The sequence below is a fragment of the Rhineura floridana genome, chromosome 4 (assembly GCF_030035675.1).
Source record: "Rhineura floridana isolate rRhiFlo1 chromosome 4, rRhiFlo1.hap2, whole genome shotgun sequence".
In the NCBI taxonomy this organism is placed as follows: Eukaryota; Metazoa; Chordata; class Lepidosauria; order Squamata; family Rhineuridae; genus Rhineura; species Rhineura floridana.
The window spans coordinates 198,886,194-198,903,003 of NC_084483.1; the positions used below are offsets into that span (position 1 = coordinate 198,886,194).

At 43.5% G+C, this 16,810-nt stretch overlaps 1 pseudogene; it reads right to left on the bottom strand.

The window, feature by feature from the left end:
• Positions 1-308: 308 nt before the first annotated feature.
• Positions 309-427, bottom strand: LOC133384650 (5S ribosomal RNA; annotated as a pseudogene).
• Positions 428-16,810: the final 16,383 nt, after the last annotated feature.

Below are 16,810 nucleotides of genomic sequence, written 5' to 3' on the forward strand. Positions count from 1 at the left end.
CATAGGAAACTGCCATATGCTGAGTTAGAAAATAGCCAATCTAGCTCAATATTGTCTACATGGACTGGCAGTGGCACTCTAGGTTTTCAGACAGGAGTCTCTCCCAGCCCTGCCTGAAGTTGCTGGGGATTGAACCCGTGTCCTTCTGCATGCCAAGCAGGTGCTCTACCCCAAGCTACAACCTGTTGTTGTTACATGCCTTCAAGTCGGTTATGACTTACGGCAACCCTATGAATCTTTTTTGGATATATTCATAGGATTTTCACGGTAAGAGGTATTCAGAGGCAGTTTACCACTGCCTTCCTCTAAGCCTACAGCACCCGGTATTCTCAGGCGGTGTCCCATCCAAGAACTAACCAGGCCTGACCCTGCTTAGCTTACGAGATCAGACGAGATGGGGAGTGTTGAGGGTAGTATGGCCATAGAAGCTACAGCACTTTCCCTCAAATTAAATTAGTTGGTTCCCCCTACTGTTGGTTTCCCTGCCTTCTGCCCCTTCCTGTCCCAGTGGGCACCAGCAACTGCTGTGTGAGTAATCACACTGTGTGCCCGATCACCCTTGCAGTGGGCACGCAATGAGAAGTTTCTGTTCAAAAGCCCCCCAAAAAACATTTGGTGACAGTGGTGTAGCATGTGTAAGTTTCCCATGCTGAGTTCTTGTGTATTAAAAAATCAAAATCAAAATGAAATTTACCCAAGGCTTTTAGTTTTAAGGGAAAGCAATTTAGGTGAAATGTATTTATGGTAATTTCCTAGTAAGTGTGTTTTCAACTGAACAACTGCCAAAATCTTCATTTCTCTCCCTCCGCCCTCCTTCCCTCCCTCCCTCTCATATGTTGAGACATCTTCACTTTCCAGCTCGGCTTATTTTCATAACCACTCAGCTTTCTGAGGCTGTTATTCAAATTACAGATATTCCTGTTATTACTGCCATCATTTAGTATGCGTTTGACAGAGATCTTATTTTTATGCTCTCTTGCCCAGCCAAATGCGCTAACTGTTCTTTTCAGTGAGGGTGGGTAAAGGATTATATTCCTTTTAAAAAAAAGTTGTTTTTTAAAAAAAGAAATGTATGTCTTCTTCTTTTTTATCTTGGTGCTTCATATTATTGCTATTATTATTATTATTATTATTATTATTATTATTAATTTATTTCTCACCCTTTACCAGCAGGTCCCAAGGCAGGTTAGAATAATTTAAACATCAGTATTGAAAACAGTTCAAACAGATGACAATACCAGGATTAGGGAACAGGTCAATTACAAAATGAAACAACAAAAAGGCTATAACTTTTGACTTGAACAACTAGTTACTTTAAATATTATACTCAGGGGGTCTCAGTTCCCAGCAAACGAAACACCCACATTCAGGTCTGCTGAGACATAGCAACCTTGAGTGGAATCTAACTGAACGGTTCCCCCAGTGCAAGCACTTCCTGCTGCACAGTGGGACTGCCTCCCCTTCTCCTCTCCCCATGTAAATATGTTGTGGAGCAGATTTGTGGACGTGTGGGAGGTGCGTGGGCAGAGGAGGAGGGGAAGATCTGTTGCATGCTCCAGAGTGATTGCGCTAGCAGAACTGTTTGGTCATATACTGCCCCTTGGCTGGCTAGCTATCTCTCCATCATGTGAAGGTAGCCAATCAGCTGCTCGCTGGAAATGCTAAAAACTGGACTGCATGTTGGGCTGCATTAATACTGAGACTCTCTTCAGTTGGAGCAAGATCCAGGAAGGAAGAGGTTGCATTTTTACCTTTATCATTCTCTTAAGGTTTATTTTTCCCCCTATTGTGCACACAATTTACATACCCAATGGACGTGATATCGCAGCATTATTGGTCTAAGTGCCCATGCATGGCCGGTATGCTTCTGAATACCAGTTGCTGGAAACTGCAAGAGGGGAGAGGGTAGTTGCACTGAGATCCTGCTTGCAGGCTTCCCATAGACAGGCATCTGGTTGGCCACTGGGAGAACAGGATGCTGGACTAGATGGGCCACTGGGCCTTATCCAGCAGAGCTTTTATGTTTTTACGTTTAAGATGGCCGCTCTCATAGATATGTAGAATTTTTGTGTTGGATGGTACCTTGGAGATCATCTAGTCCAGCCCTCTGCTCAGTGTCGGAATCTTGCATGTACAACATCCCTGACAGACAGCCATCCAGCTCTGCTTCAATAAAAACAGTGAAGGGGAGCCTACCATCTCCAAAGGCAGTCTCTTCCACTGTTGATCAGTGCTTACCATTAGTCCAACATCATCTGAAGGGAACCAAACGGGCTGCCCCTACACTTGTCTGACGAGTATATTTTCCTATTATTCTATATTCTAGGAACAAAGTTGAAGAAGAAGAAGAAGAAGAAGAAGAAGAAGAAGAAGAAACCAAACAAATTGGGAGGAGGGAAGAGAGAGGAGACTAAAGGGATAGAGTCTTTGTCAGTTATCACTCTATACTCTGCCACCAAGAACAGCAGAAGCTCCATTTTCTGGCTTGCTTTGACCTTGAGTAGTTCAGCCACCATCAGATTGACAGCCCTCCCTACCAATTTCCACACCCATAATAGAAAGCTCATACCCCGTGCGAGTGTATCCTGCTGCAGATGTGCCAATGGAAGTAATTACGTGATGAAACTATTTAACGTTGACTAAAATACTCTCCCCAGGTTCTTTCAGACCTTGTGTCTTATATCTTGTTGAAGCAATTTTATATCATGCCTTTCAAGTACTGTAATGGCCACTTGCATTGACAGAATTCTCATAAAAAAGAAGAGCGAGACCTCACTCATGAAGTGGTATTGATTTTTCCTTTCCCTCCCCCTCTTCGCTTCTTCCCTGAGTCCCTTCTAGAGTTGCTAAAGACACAACACTGTTGTTAAAGAGAGAGTGACGGCACTTTGGCCTTCAATACCGCAGGAGGGTTCCTGTGTAAGCAAGGCATCAGTGAGTTGCCGTGATAAATAATGCATTTTGGTGATGACTGCCCCTGTTTGGTTCTTGTCAGTTTTATGTGACTCAGCACTCGATCCTGCCCAGTGCTTTCTTTGTGTTTTCCAGAGGCTGCAGAAAATTGTTGGAAATGTAAATGCAATCTATAACTAATGTGTATCTACAGAAGGAGGTCAAACAGAACACACGGAGCATGGCTTTAAGTTGATGTCATCTACAAGCATCAAGGGGAGAAAGCATCGCCACAAACTTAATTCACAAACATATAGCATGCTGCAGTGAGGGCCTGAGTATTGATGGGTGGCGCCGGCAATGCTCCATCATGACTTCCCTCATTTCAACCAGTTTCAAGGAAACAACGGCTACCATCTTGGAAATCTGGGCAATGGACCATCAGCTGATGCTACATTCACACACAACAGAGGGGTGAACATGGCCCATGTAGCACAAGTAGCCATGTGTCTTTTAAAACAGGGTTGGCTAACCTGCGGCCTTCTGGATGCTGTTGAACTCTAACTTTCATCACCCCAACCATGGATCTTGCTGACTGGGGCTAATGGGAACTGGAGTCCAATAGCGTCTGGAGGGCCGAAGGTTACCCAACTCTGCTTTAAAGTGCAATTGAGGAAATATTGTAGAGGTTCAAGGGGCTCCTTCCCTGTAAATAAAGACAATTTTCAAATGCATGTCAAACTTTGCTTCCAAAGTGGGAAATAATACCATGTGGGAGGGTGGCACATTGCTGTTGTTGCAGTTGCTGTTGCTGTTAAGTGTGATGCCCTGGGCTGCTTCAGTGGGATATAAACTGAATGATAAATGAATAAATAAATAATAAATAAATGGTATGCCTAAGGTGACAAAATAGTTCCAGTCAAATCTGCTGACTTGCCCAAGTCCATTGGCTTTTTCAGGGCACCCAAAAGGATGAAGGCAGTTGCAGGATGGAAGATGAGCTGTGCATAGGGATGGGGGAGAAACTTGATTCAGTTCACAATGAAAGCCGAATTGATTAAATTTGCACTTTTCAAAGCAATATCAGAACTGAAACACAGCCATCCTTCAAAATTCGCACTTATCTGAATTTTCTGATGCAGTTCTCCAATCAGACAATGCTTACAAACATGCATATATTAGGTGAAAGTGTGAAGAAAAATGAATATGTTAATAACAATAACATACAAAAATGCATTATGTTAGGAGAAATAGCTTGCAAAAATGGGTACGTTAGTCCAAACTGCATAGAAAAATGTGTTTGTTTGGAGATATGCACACTAAGATGCTGACAAATGTTCATGAGGATCTGTTTTTTTAAAAAAATGCAAATTGCTGCAGAAATGCGGAGAACTGAATTTAAGATTGGAAAAGGAGAAATGGAGACAACCGAAACTGATAGATCCTTCCATCCCTAGCTGTGGGTGGTTTTAAACCATGGATATTCCAGAGGACAAGGGCTCAACCATCGACTCTTTACTCTGGCCTTTGACACCTGAGATACACATTTTCAAGACCTGCCCTATTCCTGTTTTATACTTGTTTTACACTTTTAAAAATATTGCATTTTAAATCATCGTAGCCTACCCTGGGACCTTATGGTAAAAAGTGGATAAGAAATCAAATCAATCAATCAATAATAGTTTTGTTTCTTCTCTTCTCTTCCTATTCCTGCTTCTTCTTGGCAAGAGAATGAGCAAGCCATGAATATCAGGGTACATCAGGGCAGCCAACCTGCTCCCCTCCATATGTTGTTGGACTACAAGTCCCATAAGTCCTACACAGCATGGGCAACAGTCAGGGATAATGGGAGTTGTGGTCCAGAAACATCTGGAGGGGAGTTGAAATGGGTTTAATTGAAATGCTGGGGATTTCTGGTTACATTTCCCTAGTCACTTCATTGGATTCCGTTCCCAGATGCTTTGCCTGAGCAAAAATGTTCACATTTGCCAGTGGTAGAGCATGTTCCTTCCTTCCCTGGCATCTCCAGGTAGGGCTGAGAGAGACTCCTGCCTGAAATCCTAGAGAGTTGCTGACAGTCAGTGTCGACAACACTGAGCTAGATGGACCAATGTGTCTGACTCAGCATAAGGCAACTTCCGATGTTCCTAACGGTAAAACACAAAGCATTGTGGACTGATCAAAGGAACACACATGGCTCCGGATGGCGGCAAAAGGCCATAGCGGAAGGAACACTTCAGAGTAGAGTTTGGGAGCACAAGCAGGGGGCTTCAGGGGTACGAGAGGACAGGGAAGTCCTGTGGTAGCTCTATCCACCCACACATAAGAACATCAGAAGAGCCCTGCTGGGTCAATACCCAAATACCCATCTAGCACCTCGGGCTCATCCACACTTGCATTTAATCTGCAAAGTCAGCCCCTTGTGTCTCCATTAATTCTCCATCTTCCATATGATGTTGGCCTCTAATCACTGCCGGATTCCCACACTTTCCCCTCCCTTAATCTGCCATTGGTCATACCAGCAGTCTTGTGAAAAGGAGAGAAACAGCGATGGCTGAAGAGGAATGCCGCTTGCTCTGATTTGCAGTTGAACCTCCTTCCATGCCTCCTGCTTCTGTCAGGTCCCCATTGGCTCCCTCACTCCTCTCCCTTCTGATCTGAGCCAATCAGTGTCCCAACAGGATGGGAAGGAGGGAAGGGGAGTTTGTAAACAACAACAAAAAGGGTACACATGCAAGTATGGATGAGGAAACGATTTGACTGGAGTACAAAAAAAGTGCAAACCAATTAGGTTTGGATGACCAACAGACAATCCCAATAAGGAAAATGTGGATTTTTAGTATGGTCTGGATGAACCCTCTCTTTTCACAGTAGCCAATCAGATACCCATGGGAAGCCCGCGAACAGAATCTGAGTGCAGCTGTCTGTGGTTCCCAGCGACTGGTATTCAGAGGCATCATGCTTCAGTGTTATTAAGTTATTCATTCTGCAGTCCAATAACCCACATACCTGAGAGTAAGTCCCAATGGGACTCGGGTAGGCATGTATTTGTTTTCATTGCAAACATCTAACCTGCCCATGCTCTTTGAAAACTCTTCTAAAAAGTAAAGCAGCACTAATATTTGTGCATGATTTTCCTGTACTGCCACATGCGTGACACTCCAGTTTTTCTGAAAAATTGCCATCCTACTTTTTTCACTTGCTAGTATCGTTCAGTAGTATTGCTCCCTGCCATATTTTGGTGATGGGGAAAAATAAAAAAGCTTCTGTATCAAGCGTTACCCCCTTTAGCTGTAGGCGACGGGGGGGGGGAATGGCTGTCTGGGGGAAGGACAGAGAGAATTCCTAAGCTAAATCTGCCCTTCCCATTCATTAGACATAGTTTAAACAGTCCACTGGGTACCTTTTATCCTCATTGTGCTTCATTTTTCTCTTCCTAGAGAATAGCCCATATCCTGCAACATTCACCCAGAGTGTACAAGAATGCTGAGTTGTTGTGTAGGATTTTTACCTCACACTGGGGAGGTATTAGTTGATAACATCCAACTTGTTTTGGATTTACTGCTTTAGCATATTTCATGCTGGAAGTATTTTCCCCCCTACCATCTGCTAAGATTAGCACTCTAGTGGTGTAATAAATTTACCTACTCTGCTTCTATAGTGTGGCCTGGAACTGACTTACACTTTACTCGGCCTAATTGAAAATAGGGGAAGATAAATGATGCACTTTGAATTTCTCTCTCAGATGTACCATTGTTCATTACTACAACAAGGGAATGAGTGGATCTGATAAGAAGATCAATTGTTCAGGAAAACAAAAGTTTCCATGGTGAGAGAATGGTACCGACAGCTGTAATTGTCTGTGGGTGACTTGTAGGAAAAGATCTCAATATTGACATCATAAGGAATGCCAAGTTGTTTTCTGATTTTCTCAGTTGTTTGTCCTGGAGGGAAAAAAAGAAAGGAGGAGGAGGTGGGATCGAAAGAGAAGTTTTGGAAGTCAGTCATTGCACAGAACATCAAATCATGGGGAGGCTTTAAGTAGTGATAAGAGCAAGTTCAGAACTGGGGGAGGGGAGAAATTCTGCCTCCAATATAGGGAATATCTCAATTTCAGTTTCTCAGTTTTCTAATTCTTAAGTTCAGTTCTCCACATTTGCACACCAGTTTGCATTTTTTAATTAAAAAGTTCTCATGAAAATCCATCAGCGTTTTAGTGCAAATTTCTCTTAATAGACATTTTTGTATACAATATTGCCCAAGAGACAAATGTTTGCAATTTCTTTCCTTAATATAACTTATTTTGTATTCTATTGTCACCCATATATGCAATTTTTTTTGCACACATTACTTGGATGGAGAATTGCACTGTAGAATTTGGCGAAGTGTGAAGTTTGAAGGATGGATGTGTTTCAGTCGCATCTTGTTCTGGAACGTGTGAATTAGGTAAGTTTGCCTTTAAATGCAAACTGAATCAAATTTCCCCCTCTATACTCCAATATAGTCAGAGCCCAAAACTTTTACTCAGTTCAATCTCAACTTATACTTCCTGCCAATCTTCTCCTTGCAACTTACTATTAAGGGAAGGGAGAAAGAGGAGAGTTGCTCTTGTGGATCAGGAACTGGTTAAGTAGCAGGAAGCAGAGAATAGGAATATAGGGACAGTTCTCCCAGTGGAGGGCTGTAGAATGTGGAGTCCCCCAAGGATCGGTATTGGGACCTGTGCTTTTTAACTTGTTCATAAACAATCTAGAGTTAGGGGTGAGAAGTGAGGTGGCCAGGTTTGGTGATTATACTAAATTTTTCAGGATGGTACAAAACAAAAAAGGGATTGTGAAGAGCTCCAAAAGGACCTCTCCAAACTGACTTAGTGGGTGGTAAAGTGGCAAATGCAATTCAATGTAAACAAATATGAAGTTATGCATATTGGAGGGGGGGACTCTTAATTTTACATATACGTTCATGGAGTCTGAACTGGCGGTGACTGACCAGGAGCAAGACATTGGGGTCAAAGTGGGTAGCTTGATGAAGATGTTGACGCAGCGTTTGGCAGCTGTGAAAAAGGCAAACTTCATGTTAGGGATCATTAGGAAAGGTATCAAAAAGAAAACTGCTGATATCATAATGCCGTTGTATAAATCCATGGTATGATCACATTTGGAATACTGCATACAGTTCCGGTAGCCTCATCTCACAAAGGATATTGTAGAGCTGGAAAAAAGTTCAGAAAAGGGCAACCGAAAGATCAAGGGGATGGAGAGACTCCCCTATGAGGAAAGGCTGCAGCATTTGGGGCTTTTTAGTTAGAGAAAAGGTGAGTCAGAGGCAACATGATAGAAGTGTATAATATTATGTATGGCATGGATAAAAGTAGATAGAGAACAGTTTTTCTCCCTCCCTCATAACATCAGAAGTAGTGGACATCCAAGGAAGCTGAATGTTGGAAGATTCAGGACAGACAAAAGAAAATATTTCTTCGCTCAGCGCATAGTTAAGCTATGGAGCTCACTCCCACAAGTGGCAGTGATGGCCACCAACTTGGATGGCTTTAGAAGGGGGGTTAGGCAAATTCATGGAGGATAAGGCTATCCATGGCTACTGGCCATGATGGCTGTGCTCTGCCACCATAGTCAGAGGCAGTATGCTTTTAAAAACCAGTTGCAGGTACCTGCAGGAGGGGGAGAGTGCTCTTGCACTCAGGTCCTGCTTGTGGGCTTCCCATGTGCATCTGTTTGGCCACTGTAAGGACAGGATGCTGGACTCAATGTGTCACTGGCCTAATGCAGCAGGCTCTTATGTTCTTAAACTAGAGGGAAGAAGGATTCACTGGTGACAGGAAAGACCTTGCATTCCTCATCCTTAAGAAAGTGTCATTTCCTGCTGGGGCATATCGGTGTTGTGGTTTCCTATGCTTTCTGATCCAATGAATTAGCCCAATATGCAAAGGAAACCACACATCTCATGCACCCTGCCAGGAGGGAATTATAAACTTTAAGAAAGAGGTCTACAAGGCCTCTTGTCTACTGTATCTCCTCCTGGCTGCTAGCCCCTTTCCTGCAAGAATAAGTTTGCTTGGGAAAATGGGTGACTAGTGGGAGATCTGAGGGCAAGTTTCTTTAGGCTTGTTTCCCCCCTTCTGCACTTTCTTGGAAATTCTCAAAGAGTATGGAAAAGCAAATATCAAGGTGCGTTTAGAAGGACCTGCTGAGCTGAAATATCTAGGATTTCTGAGAAAAAGTCAAAAGAATTTTGATAAATTCATGAAATTGTACGTGTGACCAGTTTATGACAAGAACGTGTTTCGAGAAGTGGCTCCTGGGAGGGATGGAGCCCCTGTCCTAGTTTTCTGGCACATGGGTTGCTGTTGATTATTGGAGAGGGAGGGAGGGGGTGGTGGGGAGGTTGGCACAATGGAAACCCACCTGGCGTAGCCAATTTGGTGTCCCTGCAGGATGCATTTACACTGCACTGCCCTCCCTATCACCTTCCCCCTCTCCTTCCCAACAGTGACCCACCTGCCAGGAAGTTAGTATAGCAGCTCCCCTCCAACTAGAGAGACGCTTCTGCATGTCTCTCTTCCCTTATCACACTAGTCCTCTTCTCACCTTTAATGTGCATGTTTTCTGGCCACATGGAAGGGAAATGGAATCACATCTCTTGGCCTCAATCCTGACCTCTGCACGTGGTATGGGAGGCACAAATGGGACTGACCATGCATGGGCTCTTCTGCATAAGCTGGGAATCCTCTGTGGGTCATGGGAACATCAGGAGAACCCTGCTAGTGCAGGCCACTTACAACAACTGGTGCATCCTCTGGAGCACAGTGATCTTTGGTATGTCACTTACTCCCTTTTTGTGTTAATGTTATTTTCTCTTCTGTTTAGTTTCAGCTAGGTTACTAATTTGTACTCAGTAGCGTAGTAGCAAATTCAGAAGTGCAGGGTCACTTCATGATAGTCACAGCTATGCCTCTTCATTGGCACACCTCCTTTTCCACTTTTGCTGGTCTCCCTTGCTCTTCCTGACATCTTGCGAGCCCACACTCCACTACAACAGATGTCTCTAGGACCCAATCAATACAGAACAGGAGGATGTGTGTTAGCTACTGAAAAGAGTCTTCTCAGTGTCTGGCTCACCACCTTTCATTCCAATTGGCTCCTATCACCATGAAACGACAAGGATTATTTTCAGTAGCTAACATGCTCCCTTGTCAGGCTGATTTGCTTTGGCTCATACACAGGGACCTGGCTGGGAACCTGTTCCCCAAAAGTAATAGGTCTACAATCCCCTGCGTACCTGGATTACTATACCATAGGCTCTAAGCATCTACTGGGAGGAAGGGTGGGATATAAATTTAATAAATGAATAATATTAATAAATAATACCTGTTTGTACTGTTTCATACAATGGGGTTTAGTTTAATTTAGTGTTAAGTTTGGTTGGCTTATTTAGTGTTAAGTTTGGTTGGCTTATTTGTATTGTTTCACACAAGGATGCACGGGTTGGTTTTTCTTTTGGGTAAGTGATATTATGATTCTTTTAAAATGGTTCTTAATATGGTTTTGAATTGCTATATTTATTATTGTTCATCTGATGTGCTGTCAGCCACTTTGGGCACAATTTTATGGAAAAGTGGCGTACCGATAAACTGGTGAAGATGACTCAGCAGATAATAATGGACACTTGTGAGTTGAGTTTCGGCTCTGACCCTTGGCCCTGGGATGAAGGTGATGATGATTTAATTTGTGAATCACCTTCCACATATATATCCAAAGGTAGTTTACAGATATATCCTTAAAAACAGCTAGAATAATTTTGAAAGTAGTACACCAGTGTGGTGTGGACTATGATCACGGAGACCAGGATTTGAATCCCCACTCAGCCGTGAAGCTCAATGGGTGACTTTGGGCCAGTCACTGTCTCTCAGTCTAACCTATCTCACAGGGTTGTTGGGAGGATAAAATGAAGAGGGGAGAACCATGGACACCACCTTAAGCTCCTTGGAGGAAAATTGGGATATAAATGTAATCAATAAAAAAAATAAAAATTAGGGTTGTCCACAGCCCCATCTGACCTGACCCTAATTTAATCAAACCCTAATTAAACATATGGTCAGGTGCAGGAAGAAGGAAATCCTGCATCTCCTCTCCTACTCCCAACTGAGAGCAGAAAGGTTCAGGCCTGCTGGATGCTAGCAGGGAAGGGCAGCCTGGTGAACAAAGGATTCAATTCTGCTGGGATCTGCTTCCCCAGAGTGTTTTTCTGGCAGAGCAAACCCCACCACCTGAGAGCCACAGATCGCTCCGGATGGCCTAACTCATCCCAGGGCAATCCAGGGCTGTCTCAATCTGACTCGACCCAAGCCTGGATCCCCCCAAATCAGACCAATCCAAGTTGGGATTCCAGCTTTGGATGAATCTGGTGCACACCCTTAACAAAAACAACTGAGTATATGATTAAAAACGATAGAGAATGAGCACATAGGCAGAGACCTTTTCATCTAGCTGGAAAAATGTGGGATGCCAGGCCATATTGCGTCACTTGTCTGTTGCTTTTCAACCCTTGTTCATTCCACCAGTGAAGCTCCATTCATACCCTTCCCCCACAAAAAGCAGTGTTTCTTCTTTTATTTTCTTTTAAGACTAGAATTACTGGCACACTCTTCAAGCACACACCGCTGCATTCAGATTCTACACACGGCAAAGTGTTCCCTCGCTTTGCTGTGTTCTCCCTGTTTTCTAGGGTCTGTTAACAGAAATTGGTATTGTATCTAAAACAATTGCTGTTATTAACAGGTTAAGCTGCTGGGATGTTAAGAGAGAGGCTAGCCTGGCTTTTAGTGCATTTTGTTGTAATCATCTCCCAGTTGCCTTGTCGGAAATCAATTCAGGTTCAAAACTGGCTAGAATTGGGAGGTCAAGGCTTTGGCAGACTAAATATTTTATCTTCTGCTCTTGTCTGGAGCTTTTAAAGAAGCATATTGGGGGATTTTTTTCTCATATCCCATCTGGACAAAGACACCGCCCAGGTTAGGACAAGGTTAAAATCAATTACAATCAATTATTAAGAGTCTTCTGTGGCTACACAATTTAAAAGGGGTTTGTTTAATTTTCTTATAAAGCATCTCCAGATCCTGAAATGTGAACATCTTAGTTGCTAGCAAAAGGTGTTTGTTATATGGGAGCACAGATTGTATACAGCAAATGGTAATAAATTCACTGAACCCTGACTATTATTTCCTGGATTCCCATGGCATATAAGGGGTGCTCACAAATTATGTTCAATGAGAACATAATCTGTGTACTGTTGTACACAATTTTTGAGCTGTACACTCACAGTTATTCACATGTAACATTTAGTTGTTGTTGGGAATATTACTACTACTACTACTACTACTACTACTAATACTGATAATAATAATAATAATAATAATAATAATAATAATAATAATAATAATAATAATAATAATAATAATAATATCCTGCCCTTCCTCCCAAAAGGAGCCAAGGGCAGCAGGCGATAAAACACTGAAACAGCTATAAAACATCTTAAAGACAAAACATTTTAGAACACATTTACAAATAAAATATCTTAACAATATATCTAAAAAATATTTTAAAACATCTTGAAAAACAATTCCAACACAGACTCAGACTGGGATGTCTCTATTTAAAAGGCTTGTTGAAAGAGGGAATTCTTCAGTAAGTGCCACAAAGACAACAGAGACGTATGATGAGTGTACAGCTTGTGCATCTGCGTACACAATTGTTGAGCTGTACAAATCAACACGTGTACACGCGTTCAAACACACTGTACATGTGTAGAGACTGCTTGTATCTGTGTTTATTGTAACACGTGAACAAGCCTCCTGTGTACACAAACAGTTGAGCTGTACCCTCATATTGTTATTCACATGTAACATTCAATGAGTACAGTCTGCGTTGCTGTGTACACAATGGTTGAGCTATACCAATCAAAGAGTGTACACTGTTTCTCACAAACATGTGTACATGTGTAGGAACGTCTTATGCCTGTGTTCAGTGTGACTTGTGAACAAGCCTATGGAAACATCTCAAAGAAGGTGAGGAGAGGCAGGATGGGGAAAAGGGTGCAGAAGACAAGTTTAGGGATGTAGTTTTTGGTCCTTCACTGAGGAAAAAAAGTCTTGTTATTGTGTCTGAGCCATTAGACACCAGGAAGCTATTTATAATTTGGCAAGCCCAGTTAGTTTTTCAAGATTTTATGCCAATTTTACTCCCTTGCTCACCGTCTAAATGCTAATTCACTAATAGGCAAAAAACCTTTCAGTTTAAGAATGTACCAATAGCCCACAGATATTTCTATCCAACTTTAAAAAGCAGGGAAATTGGGCAGCTATAGTGAATGCACCAGGGGAGCAGCAGACCTGACCTCCTCTCTGAGATATTGTACTTCCCTACAAATTTGTCAAAATGCAAACACAATTTGGGTAGGTCTTTCACAGTCCAATCCACTTCCTGTGTGGCTTGGAAGAATTTGGTAACATGTGCCTCTGAGGCTCACGGAGTTGGGAGTTGGGGGTATTGCTTGGCAGTGGCTCCGCTCCTACTTGGTGGGTCGTCAACAGAAGGTAGTGCTTGAGGAACACTGCTCGACACCCTGGACTCTCCATTGTGGAGTCCCACAGGGATCGGTACTGTCCCCCATGCTTTTCAACATCTATATGAAGCCGCTGGGTGCGGTCATCAGGAGTTTTGGAGTGCGTTGTCACCAGTACGCTGATGACACACAACTCTATTTCTCCTTTGCATCTTCCTCAGGTGAGGCTGTTAACGTACTAAACCGTTGCCTGGCCGCGATAATGGATTGGATGGGAGCTAACAGACTGAAACTTAATCCAGACAAGACCGAGACGCTGTTAGTGAGTGCCTTCTCTGCCCAGATGGTGGATGTTCACCCTGTTCTGGATGGGGTTACACTCCCCTTGAAAGAACAGGTTCGTAGCTTGGGAGTTCTTTTCGACCCTTCCCTGTCTCTTGAGGCTCAGGTAGCCTCAGTGGCATGAAATGCTTTCTACCATCTCCGATTGGTAGCCCAGCTACGTCCCTATCTGGACAGTGACGACCTCACCTCAGTCGTTCATGCTCTGGTAACTTCTAGATTGGACTACTGCAATGCGCTCTACGTTGGGCTGCCCTTGAAGATAGTTCGGAAACTACAGTTAGTCCAGAATGCAGCGGCCAGATTGTTGACGCGGACCAGAAGGTCCGCTCATATAACACCTGTTTTGGCCCGTCTGCACTGGCTTCCTATTTGTTTCCGGGCTAAATTCAAAGTGCTGGTTTTGACCTATAAAGCCTTACACGGCATGGGACCGCAATACCTGGTGGAGCGCCTCTCCCAATATGAAACTACCCGTACACTGCGCTCAACATCTAAGGCCCTCCTCCAAGTACCATCCCATCAACAAGCTCGGAGGATGGTGACTAGAAATAGGGCCTTTTCGGTTGTGGCTCCCGAACTGTGGAATGGTCTCCCCGATGAGGTGCGCCTGGTGCCGACGCTGCTATCTTTTCGGCGCCAGGTGAAAACCTTTTTATACTCCCAGGCATTTTAAAGTGTATTTTTACAGTATTTTATTACTATGTTGTATTCTGGATGTTGTTTGGTTCTCGTATTGTTCGTGTGTTTTTGTTTTTTGAGTTATTATATTTATTCTATTTATATATTGTGCCTGCTTTTACCTTTTATGTACACCGCCCAGAGAGCCTTCGGGCTTAGGGCGGTATATAAATAAAATAAATAAATAAATAAATGGTGACTGGTGGCATTCACTATAGCTGCCCAATTTCCCTGCTTTTTAAAGTTGGATAGAAATATCTGTGGGCTATTGGTACATTCTTAAACTGAAAGGTTTTTTGCCTATGAGTGAATTTCTCTGCTTTTTAATCTGGGAGGTAAGAAATGAGATCCTGTGCAAGCTCGCCGAGAATGGATTGATCATTTGCATACTTATTGAGTTCAGTGGGATTTACTCCCCCGCAATCATGATTAGGATAGGTGAAACTGACCATAGGGGATGGGGAGGGAAGGAGGAGGAGGGGAGGAAGGGCAAAGGGGAGGAGGGGGATGGGAGCAGGAAGGAGGGGGAGGGGAGGAGAAGGACAGGTTTGGCCATTTGTATGTTTATTGAGCAGTGGGATTTACTCCTGTGCAATCATGCTTAGGATAGGTAAAACTAACTGGGGGGGAGAGAGGGATGGCTGGAGTGGTCAGGGAAGGAGGAAGAAGGAAGAGGGGAGGGGAGGAGGAAGGGAGAGGGGACAGGAAGGAGGTAAAAGCCTGGTCTGATCATTTGCATGCTTCTTGAGTTTAATGGGATTTACTCCTTTGTAATCATGGTTAGGATAGGTAAAACTGACCATAAGGGAGGAGCAGAGGGAGGAGAGAGGAGAGGGAAGGTGAAAGGGAGGGGAGAGGGGAGAGGAATGAGGGGGAGGGGGAATGAGGGGATTGGAGGGAGAGGGGCAAAGGGAGGGGCAGCGGAGTGCAGGTTTGATCATTTGCATACTTATTGCGTTCAATGATATTTACTCCTGTGCAATCATGCTTAAGATAGGTAAAACTGACCATCAGGAGGGGGAGGGGAGGGGAGAGGGAGAGGATTTGAGGGAGAGGGGAGGAAAAGGGCAAGAGGGAGGGGATAGGAGAAGGGAGGGTGGATTTGATCAGTTGCATACTTTTTGAGTTCAATGGTATTTTTTTCTGTGCAATCATGTTTGAAAATGGAAATAGACTGTGTTCAAATCAATCCCAGCTTATGGTGACCCTATGAATAGGGTTTTCATGGTAAATGGTATTCAGAGGTGGTTTTACCATTGCCTTCCTCTGAGGCTGAGAGGTAGTGACTGGCCCAAGGTCACCCAGTGTGCTTCATGGCTGTGTGAGGATTCGAACTCTGGTCTCCCAGGTCATAGTCCAACACTGACCTGGGGGAGGGGCAGGGAGAGTAGGAGGAAGGGCAGGGGAGGAGATTGGATGTGTGGGCACTGGGCAGAGGGGAAGCCCCTTTCCTTTCCAAAAGGAAAACATTGTGAACAGTATCATTGCTTTTCATGGTTTTCTCCACCTTTTTATTCTACAGCAGGCACATGTAGCCTCCTACCCAAATTTAAACTAAAGCTGTCCCTAGCCACATCCACACCAGGCCTTTATTTCACTTTAGACATTCATGGCTTCTCCCAAAGGATCCTGGGAAGTGTAGTTAGTGAAAGGCACTGAGAGTTGCTAGGAGACGCCCTGTTCCCCTCACAGAGCTTCAGTCAGAGTGGCTGACTGTTAAACAACTCTGGCCACTGGTCCTCTGTCAGGAGAATAGGAGTCTCCTCTCAGAACCATTCACAAACTACACTTCCCAGGATTCTCTGAGGGAAGCCATGATTGTCTCATGTGATATCAAAGTCTGGTATGGGTGTGGCTTTTAGAACACTGACAGTTAGCTCTTACTGAGCATGCCCGACATCATTGTTTAATGCAAAATTTCTTAAATTAATTAAAAATCAACCAGGCATTTTTTAAACTTTTAAACTGCAGAAGATGAAGGTCAGTGTATGGGGCAAGGTCAATAACAGGATTACAGGTCCTCTGTGTACATAGTTGATTTTTAATGAATTTCAACAGATGTTGAGAACTCTCTGAGAAAAAAGTCCAAAAGGGGTCTAGGATTTCTCTCTCTCTCTTTAGACTCTGAACTCTCTATTCTCTCTAACTGTTTTGTGTATCACCATGAAAATTTAGAGGGTTGTTAAGAAAGCATTTCTGAGTTCAGGACTTTGAAATGAGCTTATGGGAAGCATCAGAATGGCATGGGGGTATTTTCAATTTAACATTGCAGAATGTGAAAAATCCAGGCTGGCTATAGTATATAGCCACTCTTGTG